The following is a 19,867-nucleotide window of genomic DNA, read 5'->3' on the forward strand; positions in this document are numbered from 1 at the left end:
TAATGGAATTGTGTAGGTTAGATGGGCATCAGATTATTTTCACAAGTTGGCGCAACATCGAGGGCCGAAGGGCCTGTATTGTGCTATAATGTATTGTGTTCTACGTTCTAAAACAAGTCAAGGGTCAGCTGAGTATCCTTGTGTCTATTTAATGTTGAGAGCGGCAGATTTGTGATCATCTGGGAAATCAAGGGTTACAGGAAAGATCAGGAATGTTAGATCAGACATGATCCTATTGAATGGCAGAGCAGTCTTGAGGAGTGAAATGGCTTACTCCCTATTTCCCATTTCTTATGGTCTTGTAACAAATAGGTCCATATGTACATCCTTGTGAAACTATACATCTTTACATTTACTCTTAGCACTTTCACGTGAGGTAAAGGCTATCTGGATTCCTGCTCTGACTGATATGATGATCCTGCTAGCAATAGGCTGAAAGTATTTTGCAGAAGATTAGGACAGTGCTGAAAGTCAAAGACCATATTTGAAGTGGCAATCATCGTACGTAAGCCACAGTGAAGGTTGGCATGCACTCATTGATTGTTGTGTTTGACACTCTGTGCAGTTAGCTTATAGTTCCACAGATGAGGACGTTATCACAAACGCCAAGAACACCATGCCATTCATGCTTGAGACAGGCTCCTCTAATCTCTGTGTGACTATAATGCAGCCCTGCCAGGACATTACTTCTGGAACAACAATAAGAATGTATAATCCTCTCCTCATCTTCCTCTAAGAAATACCTGTGTCCAGTTGACCTGAACATGGATGTGTCCAAGATCTTGACTGGAGGTTTTGAGCTTTGGGAAAGGCTGAACTGGCTGGGGCTGTTTTCCCTGAAGTGACAGATGCAGAGGGGTGACCTTATAGAGGTTTATAAAATCATGAGGGGCATGGAGAGGGCGAATAGCCAAGGTCTTTTTCTTAGGATAGGGGATTTCAAAACTAGAGGGCATAGGTTTAAGGGGAGAGGGGAAAGATTTAAAAAGGACCTGAGGGATAACATTTTCACACAGAGTGTGGTGCGGGTATGGAACAAGCTACCGGAGATAGTGGTGGAGGTTGGTACAATTGCAACATTTAAAAGGCATCTGGATGGGTATGTGAATAGGAAGGGTTTAGAGGGATATGGACCAAGTGCTGGTAATGGGACTAGGTCAGACTGGGATGACTAGTCAGCACAGACAAGTTGGACTGAAGGGTCTGTTTCCGTGCTATATAACTCTGACTTGATCAGCTTAAATGTCTCTACCATTACTCTTCCTCATTTGAATTGAGTGAATCACCAGGTGAAATCACAACTATTTTCAACACCAGTGTGATTATCTGAGTTGTGCATGGTCTACATAAATCATAAAAGTTTAACTCATCAGATGATTTTGACACCTGTAAGAAATAAGACACTAGACTAAAATGAGCATGTGAAGAGAACACTTAGACATGACCTTAGAAAGCTATATTTGAAAATACACGATGTACATCTGTAAATAACTGAGTGGTACAATGCATAAGGAATTCAAACTTCTTTCTCCATGATAAGGAGCAGGCAACCACAGGGGCAGAACATCGATAGCACAGAAATCATTCAAACCATTCTCTCAAGTGCCGTATTGGCTTAAAGCACAAGATAAAGAGTTCATGGTGCCTGTGATGAGACACTCCCAGAGTGAATGGCATTCTCTGAGGATTGATTGTGATCTCTCACAATTACCTCCTTTGGGATGCTTCATGGCCTTGAGAGACAAAAGACATGAAACACAATTGTTAAAGTAAGAACAATTAAACAATAGTTATGCATTGTACATATGTCACTTGCCGCTGATATCAATTTGAATTTAAATCAGAACAATTCTGAAGATGGGTCATTGGTTAACTGAAGGGTTAACTCTGCTTTCTCTCCATGAATGCTGCCAGACCTGCTGGGTTTTCCCAGCAGTTTCTGTTTCTGTTTCTGACCATCATCTCTCCACCTCTAATGCCCAAGCCTTCCTAAAGTCTGCTGCTGTCTGTTTTGTTCTCCTCTGTTAGATGCAAGATGGCTCGAAGGACACCTCTTGTTCTCTGCTTCTGCCTCATATTCTGTGCTCTATTCCAAAGATTGAAATAGAAACCTATGTGTGTGAGAAAAGGAATGTGGTGAAATATAGATGGAGGACATCTGTTAAAAGTGACTATAAGGGACAGGCAAGACCTTGAGTAAGGATGAGCATGGGTGACAGTGGAGAATGGACAAATCGAATGTGAAGAAAACGGAAAGGGAAGATTACTTTGATAAATTGCTGTCAGGAATGATGGGCTACTGTAGGCTTGCAAAACAAAACAGAATAGACATCAGGATGTGTTTGAATGCACCATTCCTACCCAGCTGAGGCCAATCAAACACTGTCAGCATTGAATCCATGAGCGTTGCATTACACTCCAATTGTGACCCCTCCCTGCTATCCTCACCTCTGCCTTCCTGGTTTCATTGGCAGATTTCTCCATCCTTCAGTGGGAAGCAGTATTGCCCTCTGACCCCATAGCCTCTGATATCATCAGCCAGGAGGTGCTACTAAAATGGAGTGCATACTTTGAACATAGGCATTTCAAGCTGTCAATTCTTTGCTTCCAGTTTCAGAATCAATCAAATTTGACCTTGGCAAACCATGACTTAGAGCTGCCGATGTTGGACTGGGGTGGACAAAGTTAAAAATTGCACACTAGCAGGTTATAGCCCAACAGATTTATTTGGGAGGACAGGTAGTGATGAAGGAGTGGTGCTCCAAAAGCTAGTACGTCCAAATAAACCTGTTGGACTATAGCCTGGTGTTGTGTGATTTTTAACTTCAACCTTTGGCAAAGTCATTTATATACTGAGGTTATTTATGCTAATTTATTGAGAACACCGAAAGCAATATAATAAAGCAATAGTATTTAAAAATACTATTACTATTGACTAAATTCAACCCTGTAAGATGGAAGAGGAAAGATATCAACTCGATTCTATTCCTAACATGGTTCAGGTTCTCAAACAAGTTCTTAAATTATAACATTTATCTGTAATTCAGTGCCTGTACTGTAAGAATTTTGGATTGATTTATTATTTTATTATAACTTTAATTCAACAGTATCTTTCCGTTAATATCCAATGCATCATGTTTCCTGGTCCCTATTAAACAGCTTTGACTATTTCTAAACATTTGCAAAGTAATTTGTTTTGCAAATTTTTAACATGCCTTTTTTTTTATTGAACATATTTTTTGTATCAAGATGTTCAGAGATGTTAATACACACCTCTACAGCAGGTGGGACTTGAACACAGGCTTCCTGGCTCAGAGGAGAGGCACTACCACTGCACCACAAAAGGGACCTTTAAAGGGCTGCTCCCTCATCAAAATGAGAGTACCGATGGTTGTTTTACTTAAGTGACATTGAGGAAGATAGTCGTTCATGGTAATCGTAGCTGGTATGGAAATTGAACCCATGCTGTTGGTACCACAGTAGATTGAAATTGGGATTAGATTGGGATTATTTTCATTGGAAAGAAAGAGGTTGAGGAGGGACCTGATTGAGGCCTACAAAATCATGAGACGTGTAGACAGGGTGGATAGCAAGAAACCTTTTTCTCAGAGTGAAGGACTCAATTACGGGGGGACACGAGTTCAAAGTGAGAGGGGAAATGTTTAGGGGTGATATGCGCAGAGGGTGGTGGGTGCCTGGAATGCGTTGCCGGTGGTAGGGGCAGGAATGAAAGCCTCATTTAAGATGTACCTAGACAGATACATGAATGGGCAGGGAGCAAAGGGATACAGAACCTTACAAAACAGGCAACAGGTTTATTTAGAGGATCTGGATTGGTGCAGGCTTGGAAGGCCGAAGGGCCTGTTCCTGTGCTGTAATGTTCTTGTTCTTTGTTCACACTGCATCACAAACCAGCCAACCAGCCAACTGAGCTATTTACAATTTTGTTTTTATGTATTTTGCATTGCAATTCAGTCAGTGCAACTCAGATGTGTTCCTCTAAAAAAGAGTATCTTTTTTAAGAAAAGATATTGACACGTGCTGCATTTTCTTCTACAGAAGAGGTTCCTCTGTTCGACCTAAAGCAACTAGAAACTAAAATCACAAACATATGATACCTGTATTTAGCCCAAACCATGACAAGTTTTTGGAAGTTCATTAAAGTTGTGACAAAAGGTCTGGAGTTATCATCAAATTCTTGAAATATATCTGCATGTTTATAAAACTCCTTCTCTCAGATATTAAATATGTTAAAATTAACTCTAAACTTACAGATAAACTGTAAAAGGTTGATCAAGGATGGTTTTCGATGAGGTCGAAATGCATTGAAGTTTGAAAATTGGCACCATGTATTCAAAATACACTGCTGAAAAAGCTGGTGTTTAAAGTTCTCAACTGAAGGGAGTCATCAAAACCACAGGCATGCCTATAAACTGTTCCCAATATGGAACAGACTAGTTCCAAACTTCTTGCAGCCATTTCCTCGGACAGGAATGGAATATTTTTCTTTTTCGCACTAACTTTGTTTCACAAATTTAATTCGTTTGAAGGTGTTGATTCCCTGGGGGCTGGGGTTTTATTCCCAGAGCACCAGTCAGGGTAAACAAGTGATTGTTATTCATGTGTAAGTAATAGCAGAAAATGCTGGCAGGATATTCTAGTGGAGGTTCAAATCTCTGGTTTATTCTTGGCCACTGATAACCATTCAAACTTCCACATGTACACATTTTTAATATGGTTGCTGAAAAATTATGCAGGATGGAAAGCTGAAAGATGTTGTCCTTTCTAACCCAGGTTGGTTCAAATATTTCTAGCCAGCTTTTCTCAAATTAATTAACAGACCACTGACTAGACCTGACTGCGCCTGGATTGCTGTAGGGGGAAGTGATGGCCCAGTGGTCATATCCCTGGACTGTTAATCTAGAGTCCCAGGTAATGTTCTGGGGACATGGGTTCTAATCCCATCATGGCAGATGGTGGAATTTGCATTGAATTAAGTTCTGGAATTAAGAGTCTAACAATGACCGTAAATCGATTGTCAGGAAAAACTAGCCTGGTTAACTGATGCTCTTCAGGGAAGGAAACTGCCATCCTTACCTGGTCTGGTCTAAATGTGATTCCAGGTCCAAAGCAATGTGGTTGACTCTTAACTGCCCTATGGGGATGGGCAATAAATGCTGGAAGTGATGTTCACATCCTCAGAATGAAGTTTTTAAAAATGGAGATGACTGAAAAGGCCAGCATTACTCCAATGCCCAGAGACAGTGCTTGGACCTGAGAAAGAGAGCTTCTTTAACAATCAGCATTATAGAGTCATAGAGATGTACAGCATGGAAACAGACCCTTCGGTCCAACCCGTCCATGCCAACCAGATAAAGCAACCCGATCTAGTCTCACCTGCCAGCACCCGGCCCATATCCCTCCAAACCCTTCCTATTCATATACCCATCCAAATGCCTCTTAAATGTTGCAATTGTACCAGCCTCCACCACATCCTCTGGCAGTTCATTCCATACACGTACTACCCTCTGCATGAAAACGTTGCCCCTTAGGTCTCTTTTATACCTTTCCCATCTCACCCTAAACCTATGCCCTCTAGTTCTGGACTCCCCGACCCCAGTGAAAAGACTTTGTCTATTTATCCTATCCATGTCCCTCATAATTTTGTAAACCTCTATACGGTCACCCCTCAGCCTCCGACACTCCAGGGAAAACAGCCCCAGCCTGTTCAGCCTCTCCCTATGGCTCAAATCCTCCATCCCTGGCAACATCCTTGTAAATCTTTTCTGAACCCTTTCAAGTTTCACAACATCTTTCCGATAGGAAGGAGACCAGAATTGCACACAATAATCCAACAGTGGCCTAACCAATTTCCTATACAGCCGCTACTTGACCTCCCAACTCCTGTACTCTGACCAATAAAGGAAAGCATACCAAACACTGCCTTCACTATCCTATCTACCTGCGATTCCACTTTCAAGGAGCTATGAACCTGCACTCCAAGGTCATTTTGTTCAGCAACACTCCCTAGGACCTTACCATCAAGTGTATAAGTCCTGCTAAGATTTGCTTTCCCAAAATGCAGCACTTCGCATTTATCTGAATTAAACTCCATCTGCCACTTCTCAGCCCTTTGGCCCATCTGGTCAAGATCCTGTTGTAATCTGAGGTAACCCTCTTCGCTGTCCACTACACCTCCAATTTTGGTGTCATCTGCAAACTTACTAAGTGTACCTCTTATGCTCGCATCCAAATCATTTATGTAAATAACAAAAAGTAGAGACCTAGCACCAGTCCTTGTGGCACTCCACTGGTCACATGCCTCCAGTCTGAAAAACAACCCTCCACCATCACCCTCTGTCTTCTACCTTTGAGCCAGTTCTGTATCCAAATAACTAGTTATCCCTGTATTCCATGAGATCTAAACTTTGTTAATCAGTTTCCCATGGGGAACCTTGTCGGATGCCTTACTGAAGTCCACATAGATCACATCTACTGCTCTGCCCTCATTAATCTTCTTTGTTACTTCAAAAAACTCAATCAAGTTTGTGAGACATGATTTCCCACGCACAAAGTCATGTTGACTATTCCTCATCAGTCCTTGCCTTTCCAAATACATGTACATTTTGTCCCTCAGGATTCCCTCCAACAACATGCCCACCACCAAGGTCAGGCTCACTGGTCTATAGTTCCCTGGCTTGTCTTTACTGCCCTTCTTAAACAATGGCGCCACAATTGCCAACCTCCAGTCTTCCGGCACCTCACCTGTGACTATCGTTGATACAAATATCTCAGCAAGAGGCCCAGCAATCACTTCTCTACCTTCCCACAGAGTTTTCAGGTACACCTGATCAGGTCTGGGGATTTATCCACCTTTAACCGTTTCAAGACACCCAGCACCACCACCTCTGTAATCCAGCTTCAATCTCACTTTTACTAATTCAAATTCTTATACTGCTGCGTATCTCATTGCCCAGACTGCTGGCTAGCCTGGTGGATTACAAGTTTAGTAACATAATTGCTGTGCTACCATATCCTGGACAAACATGTTGAACCATTTTGGAGGTGAAATTATTCTACTGAAGAAAGGACATGAGAGCATGGGTCTCAGAGTCACTAAATGAGTTCTGTGCTAATGGGATATGCCTGTTTGAAGTTCCAGTTTTAGCCCACAGTTGTGGGACTAATTGATAATTACCATGAATTTAATTGCCTGGAGATGTTAAACAGACTAAAGCAGGTTTAAAATTCAAGCGCTGTTTACAAACTATTTGAATGGAGCACTATATGTAAACCAAATGCATCCACTTCCACTAAAGCTGTGGTCTGACTGGCACATATTTTAGGAAAGTTAGGGAGAGGAGAGACAAGTTCTAAGATGTAGCTCTGGAGATCCTGGTAGGGAAGACCCAGATGAGAAGGTGCTTCTTGTAGGTGAAATAATCCACTTTTCCCTCCTGACGTCTCTCTGTCTCTCTTTCCTGCAGCACGCAGTGCAGCTTTGTCTAACCTCTTCCTGCAGTCACAGGGCCCAGTCAAGGAATCAAACATTCCCGTTCTCCTGTTAACTCCAAAAAGATAGGATATCACAAGACTCTCTGGACTGAATCTTGCCATATTTTAGCTGTGTCTACCTCTTCAAGCTTCAAAGAGGGTTTCACTCTGTCAGGCCGAGTGCATTTCCTCATGCTATCACCTAGGTCACATTGATTGGAATCAGCACTCAGTTAATTCCTGTCTGTCTTGTAGTGCCCAATGCAGCTGTGGTCTGTATGCAGAAATGGATGTACTTCCTGCTCAATTATGGTCCTGGGTGGAGAACAGTGAGTCTCAGCCAGGGATTTGTGTAATGGAGTTACCAGTTATGGACACATATGTGTCCAAGTAATCATCCTCACAAAGTATCTAACCCTCAAATGCAACAGAACAAAAGAGTTATCAAGGATGCAGGAGATGTGGCAGCTCCCAGGGAACTGGGTACAAATTTCGAAGAAATGGCACTGATGATCAGAGATGGAGCCCTTTCCATTGATGAACGGAGTCATGTTGTGATCCATTCTCTCAGTGTGTCGTTTGTACAGTTGATGGCATTCTGCAGCTGGGAAAGCTGTGATGGTGTTGATATCTACTGCCCAAACTGCAGCACTGACGACATCACAGTGAAACAAGATGGTGCAGTGCAGTCTGGCACAAAAAGCATCAGTCACAGTTTTCATACTTTTGTAGGTAGGTAATTGAGAGATCCCATACAAGTTTCTAATCGATGCCAGGAAAGAGCCAGTCATATAGAATGTCAATGCAGCTGTCACCCTGATGGCCACCAGGATAGGATGACCACCCACTCCTTTGGTCATGGCTCCCCCTCAAGCAACTGGCAAGGTTGACTCAATGTCCTGGTTCATCCTCAGCCTGTGAGGATTAGGCCTTGCATATCTAGAGGAAGGCTATGGCCCTCCTGGTATCTCCTGTGACCTCCTCATCTGAAGGTTATTCAGCATCACTGAGGTTACTGGTGCATTTGTTCCTCTTCCCTGTCTCTGTGCCTCAACAGTGTCAATAAACCCTGCTGTGGCTGAATCCATCAGTCATGCTGTGAGGAGAGCACAACAAGCACAACAGCTTTTTACATTAGATTAGATTAGATTAGATTACATTACAGTGTGGAAACACGCCCTTCGGCCCAACAAGTCCACACCGACCCGCCGAAGCGAAACCCACCCAAACCCCTACATTTACCCCTTACCTAACACTACGGGCAATTTAGCATGGCCAATTCACCTGACCCTGCACATCTTTTGGACTGTGGGAGGAAACCGGAGCACCCGGAGGAAACCCACGCAGACACGGGGAGAATGTGCAAACTCCACACAGTCAGTCGCCTGAGGCGGGAATTGAACCCGGGTCTCAGGCGCTGTGAGGCAGCAGTGCTAACCACTGTGCCACCGTGCCACCCACGGTGGCACAGTGGTTAGCACCTTAGTAATGTGAGCAGTCAGCAATCAAATCATGTACAAGTGTTAGCTTTACATGTTCCTCCATAGGGTTAGACAGACGGCATGGCAATGAAGAGGGCTGTATATTGATTCATCTTGGTACTTCAACATAGGAGCTGAGTTTGATGAGTGTTCCATCACCCTTTGTAGCAAAGAAATAGCAGTAGAGTGTGAGTACTGCCTGAGCTCACGGAGTTTCTCCCCAGGCCCACATCCTTACTAAAGGAATCATTACAAATTAAAGGTATTATTGAAAGTCTATGTACATTCTTACAGTTCAGGTGGAGAGGGAATCAGTGATGTACGCTTTTGCATCCTAGGCGATCTTGCATTAAGTTGTGAACATTGTGGCTCCTAAAGTCCCTCTTTTAGGGTCGCCTGTGTTTATTTCTGCTTCAAACAGATGCCTACCTGAAACTTGCAGGATCAGTGACCTGACTGACATTGCCTATGATCAGGATTTGCACCCCACATATTTGTACACTACGTGTATTTCACATAATCAATGTATTATCTACAAATGATGTGAACCTGCACTCTGCAGGTGTATGATTGATGGAATTGCCTCTTAAGTGTCTCTTCCTGTCGCACAAAAGTAGAGCTGGTATGTTATGCCATCAAACTGATACTGGCTGTGTTCACTTTGGATGTGGTCCCTGCAGGTCACTTGTAGCAAATGGTATGATGGAAGGCAACACATCCTTAAATCTCTAAAGGCAGCAGGACAGGTCGATAAGGTATGTGGGATATTTGCCTTTATTAGCCGAGGCATTGAATTAAAGAGCAAGAAGGATATGTTGGAGCTGTAGATTATATATTAGCTGGAAATGTGTTGCTGGAAAAGCGCAGCAGGTCAGGCAGCATCCAGGGAACAGGAGAATCGACGTTTCGGGCATAAGCCCTTCTTCAGGAAAGGCTTCTCCTGTTCCCTGGATGCTGCCTGACCTGCTGCGCTTTTGCAGCAACACATTTTCAGCTCTGATCTCCAGCATCTGCAGACCTCACTTTCTCCTCATAGATTATATATTAGTAAGACTATAGCTGGAGTACTGTGTGCTGTTCTGGGTGCCACACCACTGGAAGCATGTGAGGGTGCAGAAGAGATTCACGAGGGTGTTGCCTGGGCTGGAGCAATTCAGCTCTGAAGAGAGGCTAGACAGACTGGGGTTAGATTCCTTAAAGCAGAGAATGTGGAGGGGGAATCTAATTGAGGTGTATCAAGTTTTCAGGGTAGATATGGAGAAACCTTTCCCTATGACAGAGAGGTCAATAACCAAGTGGCACAGTTTTAGGTTATAAAGCAGGATATTTCCAGAGGATTTGAAAGAAAATGCTGTTTAATGCTGGGGATTGCGAGGCATTGGAGAGAGGTAACTATCATAGATACCTACCAAAGATTTATTTGATGGTGTGGAGAGGCTGCTGGCACGTGTTAGATGCCAGTGTCTAGCCACTGTCACCTAGAGCATACTCTGAGATGTTGGGCTGTGTGTACAAGCTGGTGTTCAGAGAAGCAAGAGGGCTACCCGCTCTGATCTTCATGTGAGGAATTCTTGGCCTCTGGTTTCAATCTGGTCCTTGGTAGAAATATATACTGCATATCAATGAAGTGAGATTCTGTGTGAATGAGGGTGACAATAAACAATGATTTCTATGAATAGACATCTCATCACTCCCTCAACTCGATGTCCAGAACCAAAGCTAATGCTTCCAATTAAACCTGTTGGACTATAACCTGGTGTTGTGTGATTTTTAACCAAGTTGGAAAATGTACTGTTCTAGATGTTGAGAAAGGCATTTGTGTGATGTCTTTCACATAACATTCTCTCAGATTTCTCACAATATCCAACATCATCTCGGGCATTTTAGGATTCTATTCTCCCTTTGGGTGAGGTCATCAGAGACTTTCCCAAATACATGAGAATAGGGTCTTGGTGAAATTTTGACAGAGTGCCCCAGGAAATGTCTCAACCTTCCTTTATAATTCCCCTTCAGTGCATGCTTTGTGTTTATTGCACTGCACTGCTCCTTTAGGATTGCACTGTGGCTGCACATATACATATTTTATAGGAATGACTTGTGTGTGGCTTATTTCTCTCCTGTGTGAAAAATTCTGGACTGCTATGCAAAGGTCATCTTCATAATTCAGCAGCAAATGGATTGAGAAAATTGAGCTGAATTTCTTTTAAAGCAGCACTCAAAATCCTCAGCGACAACACGTTTACTCCTATTCAGTTGGTCACTGTTAGGAGAGACCATTGGCAGGAGCTGTCCCACGATGTGATTGTGCATGATTCAGGATCATGTGTTTCAGTTGTAGGTCTTCATCTGAGTGAACAAGCTCATTCTTTGTTGTTGTAAGTTTCCCCATCAGCTAGTGGGATGCAGAGTGCAAGATTTGCTTCTTTTCCTTTTCTTCTCGGCCAGTGCTCTTCTCATCACTAAGACGTTGTGACTGTTAATCATCTTGATCAGTACGGGATTTAAAGGTTAGAGGAAAAAGGCAGGAAAATGGATATAAGGAATGTCAGATCAAATCTAAGCTCGACAGTCCTGTCACATCCAGTTGTAAATGGTGGCTGACAATTAAACAACCGAGTGGAGAAGTAGGATCCACAAATAACCCCATCCTCAATGATGGAAGACCCTAACACATCAGTGTGAAACTTAAGCTTGCTGTAATCTTCAGCCAAAAGTGTTAAGTGACAACATTCCTGCAATAGTACTGAAGACTTGTGCTCCAGAACTTGCCACTCCCCTTGGCAGTACAGTTTCAACACTGGCATCAACCCCACAAAGTGAAAAATTACCCAGCTCTGTCCTGTACATAAAAAGCAGGACAAATGCAACCTAGCCAATTACTGTCCCATCAGTCTACTCTCGATCATCAGTAAAGTGATAGAAGGTGTCATCAACAGTGCTATCAAGCAGTCCTTGCTCAGCAATAACGTGCTCAGTGATGCCCAGTTTGGGTTTCACCAGGACCACTCAGCTCCTGACCTCTTTGAAGCCTTGGTTCAAACATGGATAAAAGAGCTGGATTCCAGCAGTGAAGTGAGAGTGACAGCCCTTGACATCTAGGCCACATTTAACTGAATGTGGCATCAAGGAGCCCTAGCAAAACTGGAATCAATGGGTATCACAGGTCAAACTCTCTACTAGTTGAAGTCATACTTCACACATAGGAAGATGGTTGTGGTTGTTGGAGGTCAGTCATCTCAGCTCCAGGCCATCTCTGCAGGAGTTCCTCAGGGTGGTGTCCTAGTCCCAGCCATCTTCAGCTGCTTTATCATAAGGTCAGACGTGGGGATGTTTGCTGATGATTGTGCAATCAATCAATCAACCAATGTTCAGCACCATTCACAACTTCTCGGACACAGAAGCAGTCAATGTTCAAATACAACAAGACCTGGACAATATCCAGTCTTGGGTTGACAAGTGCATTTGCATCTCACAAATGCCAGGCTCTGACCATCACCAGTAAGAGACAATCTTGACATTCAATTGTGTTACCATCACTGAATCCCTGCTATCAATATCCTGTGGGTTACTATTGACCAGAAACTCGACTGGACTCACCGCAAAAATACAGTGGCTGCAACAGCAAGTCAAAACTGAGAATACTGAGTTGAGTAACTCTCCCTATGACTCCCCAGAGCCTGTCCATAATCTATAAGGCACAAGTTAGGAAGGTGATGGGATACTCCACATTGCTGGATGGGTACAGCCCCCAGTAGCTTGACACCATTCATGCCAAAACAGCTCACTGGGCTGGAACCACATGCACAAAGTTACCCCCTCTATCACCGACCCTCAATAGCAGCAGTGTGTGCTATCTGCAAATGTAGAGCAGAAATTCACTAATGATCCTTAGACAACACCTTCTGAACCCAGGATCACTTCCATCTAGAAGGACAAGGGCAGCAGCTACATGGGAACACCGCTATCTGAATGTTCCCGTCCAAGCCATTCACCTTCTTAACTTGGAAATATCTAATTTTTCCTTTACCATTGCAGGGTCAATCTTACAATTCCCTCTCTAATGATATTGTGGATCAATGTACAGCATATGGACTGCAGTGATTCGAGAAAGCAGCTCATCCTGACCTTCTCAAGAGCTACAAGGAATGGACTATAAATGCTGGCTGAGCCAGCAACACCCATATCCCATAAGTGAATAAAAATATGTTTCTATTTCTCAGGGTCTTAAGGACTCAAAGAGTGATGCAACCTGATGAACTCTCTTATACAATTGAAATGACAAATACATACACACAGAGAACTATTATCTATAATTAAATAAATACATACAAGTGTTGTTACACTTCTTGATTTACCAGCGAGATTGAGGAGCCGATAGTTCTGTATCACTTTCTTCATTTCAATGCCTCAGCCAATCAGAATCAACTTGTCAACCAATCAATACCCTTTTTTCTTGTAGTATACATTTTTGCAGTCATTTGAAATTTGGCATTCTTGCATTCGTCCTGATGTGTACAAGACATAAACCTTTGGAAACATGATCCTCTTTTCAGCAATCTTCTCGTCTTATACCACAAAGAGACTGCTCTGAAACTTATATGTTTGGAAGTTAGACCTCTTCAAGTAGAATGCTTTACTGCTTCCAGATGGTTATAAAGATGAGTTTCGTCTCTAACTTCTTTCAGATATTTTGAAGCAAGGGAAGCATTTTAGTGTGCTGTAGAAATTGAATTAGAATTAGTTTTATTGTCACATGTACTCACGTTACAAAAGTACAGGAGTACAGTGAAAAGTGTACAATGTCGCCAACACACAGCACCATCATAGGATTAAAAAAAGAGAAAATTTAAAAAGTTACACTACATTACAGATATACATTGTATTACTATAGGTTAGGGAAATAAGAAATAAAGCTAAAAGGATCGATATTACAGACTTTCTATCAGAGCTTTCAAATGGTTTGACTGGCCTCCACCAGTTCCCAACCGGTAGTCATCTTTGCTCTGGACCCTCTGGCTGCCGTCCCTGCTCTTCACCGGGTCTCTGACTACCATCTCTGATTTGCTCCCAGCCCACTGGCCGCTGGCTCCACTTCTGTCCAGACCCCTGGCCTCCCCACTCCGGGTCTCTGACCACTCCGGCTCAGGCCACTGGCCACCCCCACTTCACTCCGGGCCCCACTGGCCATCCCAGCTTCACTCCAGGCCACTGGCCATCATAGCTTCACTCCGGGCCACTGGCCATCTCCGCTTCCCTCCAGGCCACTGGCCACCCCTGCTTCACTCTGGGCCTCAATGGCCAGCCCCCGCTTCACTCCGGACCACTGGCCATCCCAACTTCACTCCGGGCCCCACTGGCCATCCCAACTTCACTCCGGGCCACTGGCCAGCCCAGCTTCACTCCGGGCCCCACTGGCCACCCCAGCTTCACTCCAGGCCCCACTAGCCATCCAAGCTTCACTCCAGGCCCCAATGGCCATCCCAACTTCCCTCCGGGCCACTGGCTACTCCCGCTTCACTCCAGGCCCCTGGCTACCCCCGCTTCACTCCGGGCCCCTGGCCACCCCCCGCTTCACTCTGGGCCACTGGCCATCACAGCTTCACTCCGGGCCACTGGCCATCCTAGCTTCACTCCGGGCCCCTGGCCACTCCCACTTCACTCCGGGCCCCTGGCCACCCCCCGCTTCACTCCAGGCCCCTGGCCATCCCAGCTTCACTCCAGGCCCCTGGCCATCCCAGCTTCACTCCAAGCCCCTGGCCACTCCCGCTTCACTCCGGGCCCCTGGCCACCCCCCGCTTCACTCCGGGCCCCTGGCCACCCCCCGCTTCACTCCGGGCCCCTGGCCATTCCAGCTTCACTCCAGGCCCCTGGCCATCCCAGCTTCACTCCAGGCCCCTGGCCACTCCCGCTTCACTCCGGGCCCCTGGCCACCCCCGCTTCACTCTGGGCCACTGGCTGCCTCAGCTCTGCTCTGGGCCAAGGGGAAAAAAACAGAAGAGAAAGGGGAAGGAAAAAAACACAAGAAAGGGAAAAAAGAAAAAAAGGAAAAGAACTGAATGAGTGCGTGCGCTCCGGCTGGATCATCCTACTTCATCTTGGAACAGGCCATTAGGAGGAACCTAGAATCTAAAGGGAACGTTAAAATCAGTCCACTGCCTTTCTTCAAGCAGTGAGTTCTTCATGTTCACATGATGTACTATTAGAACATATCAGGTGGGTAACTCCTGATGAAACATGGAGAAAGTAAATGTAAAACAATCAGAAAGAAGAAAGTTTGGGAATTATTTCAAGTACGACACTGTGGACAAATTAATTCAGTATTCACTTTTCTCAGTTTTTATACATTTCACAGTAATGCCTCTAGTTTAATTATTGAACAAATCAAAACAACAGTCCATAGGAAATATTGCAGAGTTAATCAATGATGAAGAAAATCATGCAGAAAGTGAATCAAATCAAGAAGTAATGATTGGTGGTGCAAAGCTGAAACTTTAAAAGGTCGTAATAATGAAAGAAGAAATTCTACCGTTCTGAGAATCTTGGGATTTCAGAATTGGACACTGGGTAGTGCAGTGAGGGAGCTAAAAGTGTCAGAAGAATCTACAACAGTTAGAACAATGGAAAGCTCAGGGGAAAGTAATTCCATCAGGTACTAACACAGAGAATTGCAAGAAGAATCTCTTTCACATTGATATGAGTGCATGTTTTCTCACAATCAAGGCTCATACATGTCATGGGTTTAACTAATAGTAGAATTTTTTTTAAATGCCTGAAAATTCCTTGACTAACCGTTTGAAGGATTAAACATAAATGGAGGATGATTAATGGAAAGATGAAATGAGTTACAATTGAGGAATAGATACAGCCAATGGCACAATTTGCCTTATGTGTTTCTCATTTGATTGAAGTTTAAAGATTGGAAATACATTAATAATATGCTAACTTAGTGCAGCCAATGTAATCATCAATTGCCAGTCTCAAAGTTTTCTTTAACAGTTGAAGACTGCTGAGTCTGATAGATTAACTCAACTATTTGTGTTTAAGACACAGTTGTGATGGACACTTTGAAAAATAGATTTTGGGTCTTTTTCATTTTCAGTTTTCTTGTTTGCTAGATTTTTGTTTGAACCTTTAATGTTTTTGGACTCCATGCCTTTTATTATTGTAGTACCTACACTTCATTTCAAGAATTCGACTCCAGTTTCTGGTTTACTTCAGCTGTCAGCCAGCTCAGCAACATTTCAGTGCTAAGTTTTTACATTCCTTTCAGAAAGATTCTTCAAGGATTTGCATATTCAATTCACTGCATTATGATCATAATCTAAGATATTGCATATATTATAGCATATTTCAATAGTTGTTGATGTTTTCAGAATTGTCTCTGATACTCTTAATGCTCTTATTTCTAAACATGCTTTTGAAGAACTATTTTACATTTATTTGTCTATTGTTACGCTTATCATCATTTCCATATCTTTCTCCTAAGATTCTCTTAAGATTGATAGTTTCAGTATACTTTGGTCTAGACCTTTTTTTGTAAAGTTTTTTTTTGGTAACTGGATGATTTCTCTCATCTAATCTACTTAAGTTTCCTCATTTCACATTGTTAAGGATTGCTACTTAAAGGGACAGCATTTGCATAAGTAATGAGCAAAATGTTCCCCAATTATTTACAAATATGCAATGCGAACATTATGTCAATCTGCATTAGGTTCTTGTCACCAGTTATTTGTCTTGATTGTTCCTTCATTGTAGAATTATTTTTTAAATTAATTTAAATACTGTGCCCCATTTTTATTATTTCTTGGCATGCAGATATCACTGGCTAGGCCAGGATATGTTGACCTCCCTAAATACCTTGGAAAAGGTGGTGGTGAGCTGCCTTTTTGAACCTCTGTCGCCATTGGTATGCAAGTGCATCTACAGTGCTGTTAGAAAGGGAGTTCTAGGACTGACTCAGTTGACAGAGAAGAAATGCAACACAATTCCAAGTCAGGACGATATATGGCTTGCACTTAATGACATTTCTCTGTATCTTCTGCCCTTGTTCTTCAAGGTGGTAGAGGTTGCTCGTTTACACAATGTTGTCAAAGGAACTTTGGCAAATTGCTCTGAGTTTAAAACTATACGACTTCAATATTAAGTTTCTATTTAGTTTTATAAAGAACGAAGAAACGTTACAGCCCAGGAACAGGCCCTTTGGCCCTCTAAGCCTGAGCCGATCTAAATCCACTGTCTAAACCTATCACCCAATTCATAAGCATCTACATCCCTCTGTGCCCCACCTACTCATGCATCTGTCCAGACGCACCTTAAATGAATCTACCATGCCTGCCTCTACAACCTCTGCTGGCAATGGGTTCCAGGCAACTATCACTCTCTGTGTAAAGTACTTTCCACATATGTCCTCCTTAAACTTTTCACCTCTCACATTGAAAGTGTGACCTCTTGTTATTGAATCCCTCACTCTGAGAAAAAGCTTATCTCTATCCACCCTGTCTATACCCTTTATGATTTTGTAGACCTCAATCAGGTCCCCCCTCAATCTCCTTTTTTCGAATGAAAACAATCCTAACCTACTCAACCTCTCTTCATAGCTAGCACCTTCCATACCAGGCAACATCCTTGTAAACCTTCTCTGCACTCTCTCCAAAGTGTCCACATCCTTTTGGTAATGTGGTAACCACAATATTCCAAATGCGGCCGAACCAAAGTCTTGTACAATTTTAACATGACCTGCCAGCTCTTATACTCAATACCCCATCCAATGAAGGCAAGCATACTATATGCCTTCTTGACTACTCTATCCACCTTTGCAGCCACCTTCAGGATATAATGGACCTGCACTTCCAGATCTCTCTGCCCATCAACTTTTCCCAAGGCTCTTCCGTTCATTGTATAATTCGCTCTAGAATTAGACTTGTCTAAATGCATCACCTCACATTTGCCTGGATTGAGCTCCATCTGCCACTTCTCCACCCAACTCTCCAGTCTATCTATATTCTCCTGTATTCTTTGATAGTCCGTATGCTTTCTGCTACTCCACCAATCTTTGTGACATCTGTAAACTTATTGATCAGACCAACAATGCCCTCTTTATGTATATCACAAACAACAGTGGCCCTAGCACTGATCCCTGTGGCACACTACAGGTCACCCTTCTGCATTTCGAGAAACTCCCTTCAACTATTACTCTCTGCCTCCTGTTGCTCAATCAGTTCTTTATCCACCTAGCTAGAACACCCTGCACACCAAGTGACTTCACTTTCTCCATTAGTTTATCATGGGGAACCTTATCAAGTCCAACAGGAAGTGGTCAGCATGTGGTGTCCTTGAGACACTTTGGGAAAAGGAGAGGGCGGATTCTGTCGAGCGGTTCCCTGAGCAGACTGTCAAGGTCATTTGGCAGAATGCCTCATCGCCAGAACTTTCCAACAAGCACCAAGACATGTCTTGGCTGGTGGTGAGAAGCGCTCTGCTGGTGAGATCCTTTATGCACACCCGGACTCTCTGCCGCACCGTACGCTGTTCTCAAAGCGGCTGTGGAGGGGACGAGACTGTCACACACCTCCTTCTGGATTGTGCCTAAGCAAAGGAAGTCTAGAGAAGAATGCAGTGGTGTTTGTCAAGGTTTGTCCCGAGCAGCGCCGTGACGCGGGACTCCGTGCTCTACGGTCTGTTCCCCGGGACGCACACCGAGACGAACATCAACTGTGCCTGGAGGATCATCAACTCGGTCAAAGACGCTCTTTGGTCTGTCTGAAACCTGTTGATCTTCCAGCTGAAGGAGCTGACTCCAGCTGAATGTTGGAGACTGGCACATTCCAAGGTCCAGGACTATGTGCTGAGGGATGCACTGAAGCTTGGGGCAGCTGCTGCCAAGGCACGGTGGGGAAAGACCACCGTGTACCGTCTGCCTGCCTAAGAATAGGGGGCCCACGCAGTAAATGGGCTCCGCTGATGCCTCAGCTAAATATATGGATAGTAAGCGTACAGACCTGTATATACGAATGATTACTCCATCTCTGTATGCAAAGAAATGGAATGTTTACATATGTATGGCATGACCAATTGTACAGGTCATCAAAATATTTTATGAATAAAGTATATTTTTGAAATAAAAAATATCAGCAAAACAAGCCATCCAGGTGAATTCCACATTATATAATTGCAGGAAGTTTAAAAATATTTGAATTTAAATACCAGCATCTGCCAAGGTGGAATTAGGTGCTTCCCAAGAAATAACCTGGGCTTCAGGATTTCTAGTGCACTGATAATATCACCACCAACTCTCTTAATCTTTTCCTGAGTGCTCCCAACAGTAGCAACAGCTTTTTAAAAATATCTACTCTGTAAATTTCTTTCAAAATAGTGAAGAACTCCAATTAAGTCATCCCTTAAACTTTTATTTTCAGGCAATGCAAACCTTTCATCATAAATTAACCTCTAGAATTCTGGTCACACTTTGTACAGCAATTCTTCCAAAGTCAAAATTGCAATGACCAGCACCAAACATGTGTAATATAAAGAGGGCTTTCTACTGTGGCTGCAAGATGTTCTCACATTATGTGCAAGTCAGGGCATGTAGAGGTGAAGTTTAAACTTCCCATAAGGTGATAAGATATAGGAGCGAGTCAGGCTATTTAACCCATCGAGTCTGCTTCACCATTCGATCATGGGCTGATCTTCATCCCATTCTCTTGCCTAATCATGAATCCATCTATCTCAGTCTTAGATATGTACAAGGACTTGGCCTGCACAGTCCTCCACAGAAGTGAGTTCCACAGATTCATTAGCCTCTGACTGAAGAAATTCCTCCTCATCTCAAATCTACAAGGTTGTCCCTTCATTCTGAGGCTGTGCCTGTGAGTCCTAGTCTCTCCTAATAGTGG

This window comes from Chiloscyllium plagiosum, unplaced genomic scaffold (assembly GCF_037043375.1).
Source record: "Chiloscyllium plagiosum isolate Xiang-an unplaced genomic scaffold, Cpla_swu_hap1 HiC_scaffold_5, whole genome shotgun sequence".
In the NCBI taxonomy this organism is placed as follows: domain Eukaryota; kingdom Metazoa; phylum Chordata; class Chondrichthyes; order Orectolobiformes; family Hemiscylliidae; genus Chiloscyllium; species Chiloscyllium plagiosum.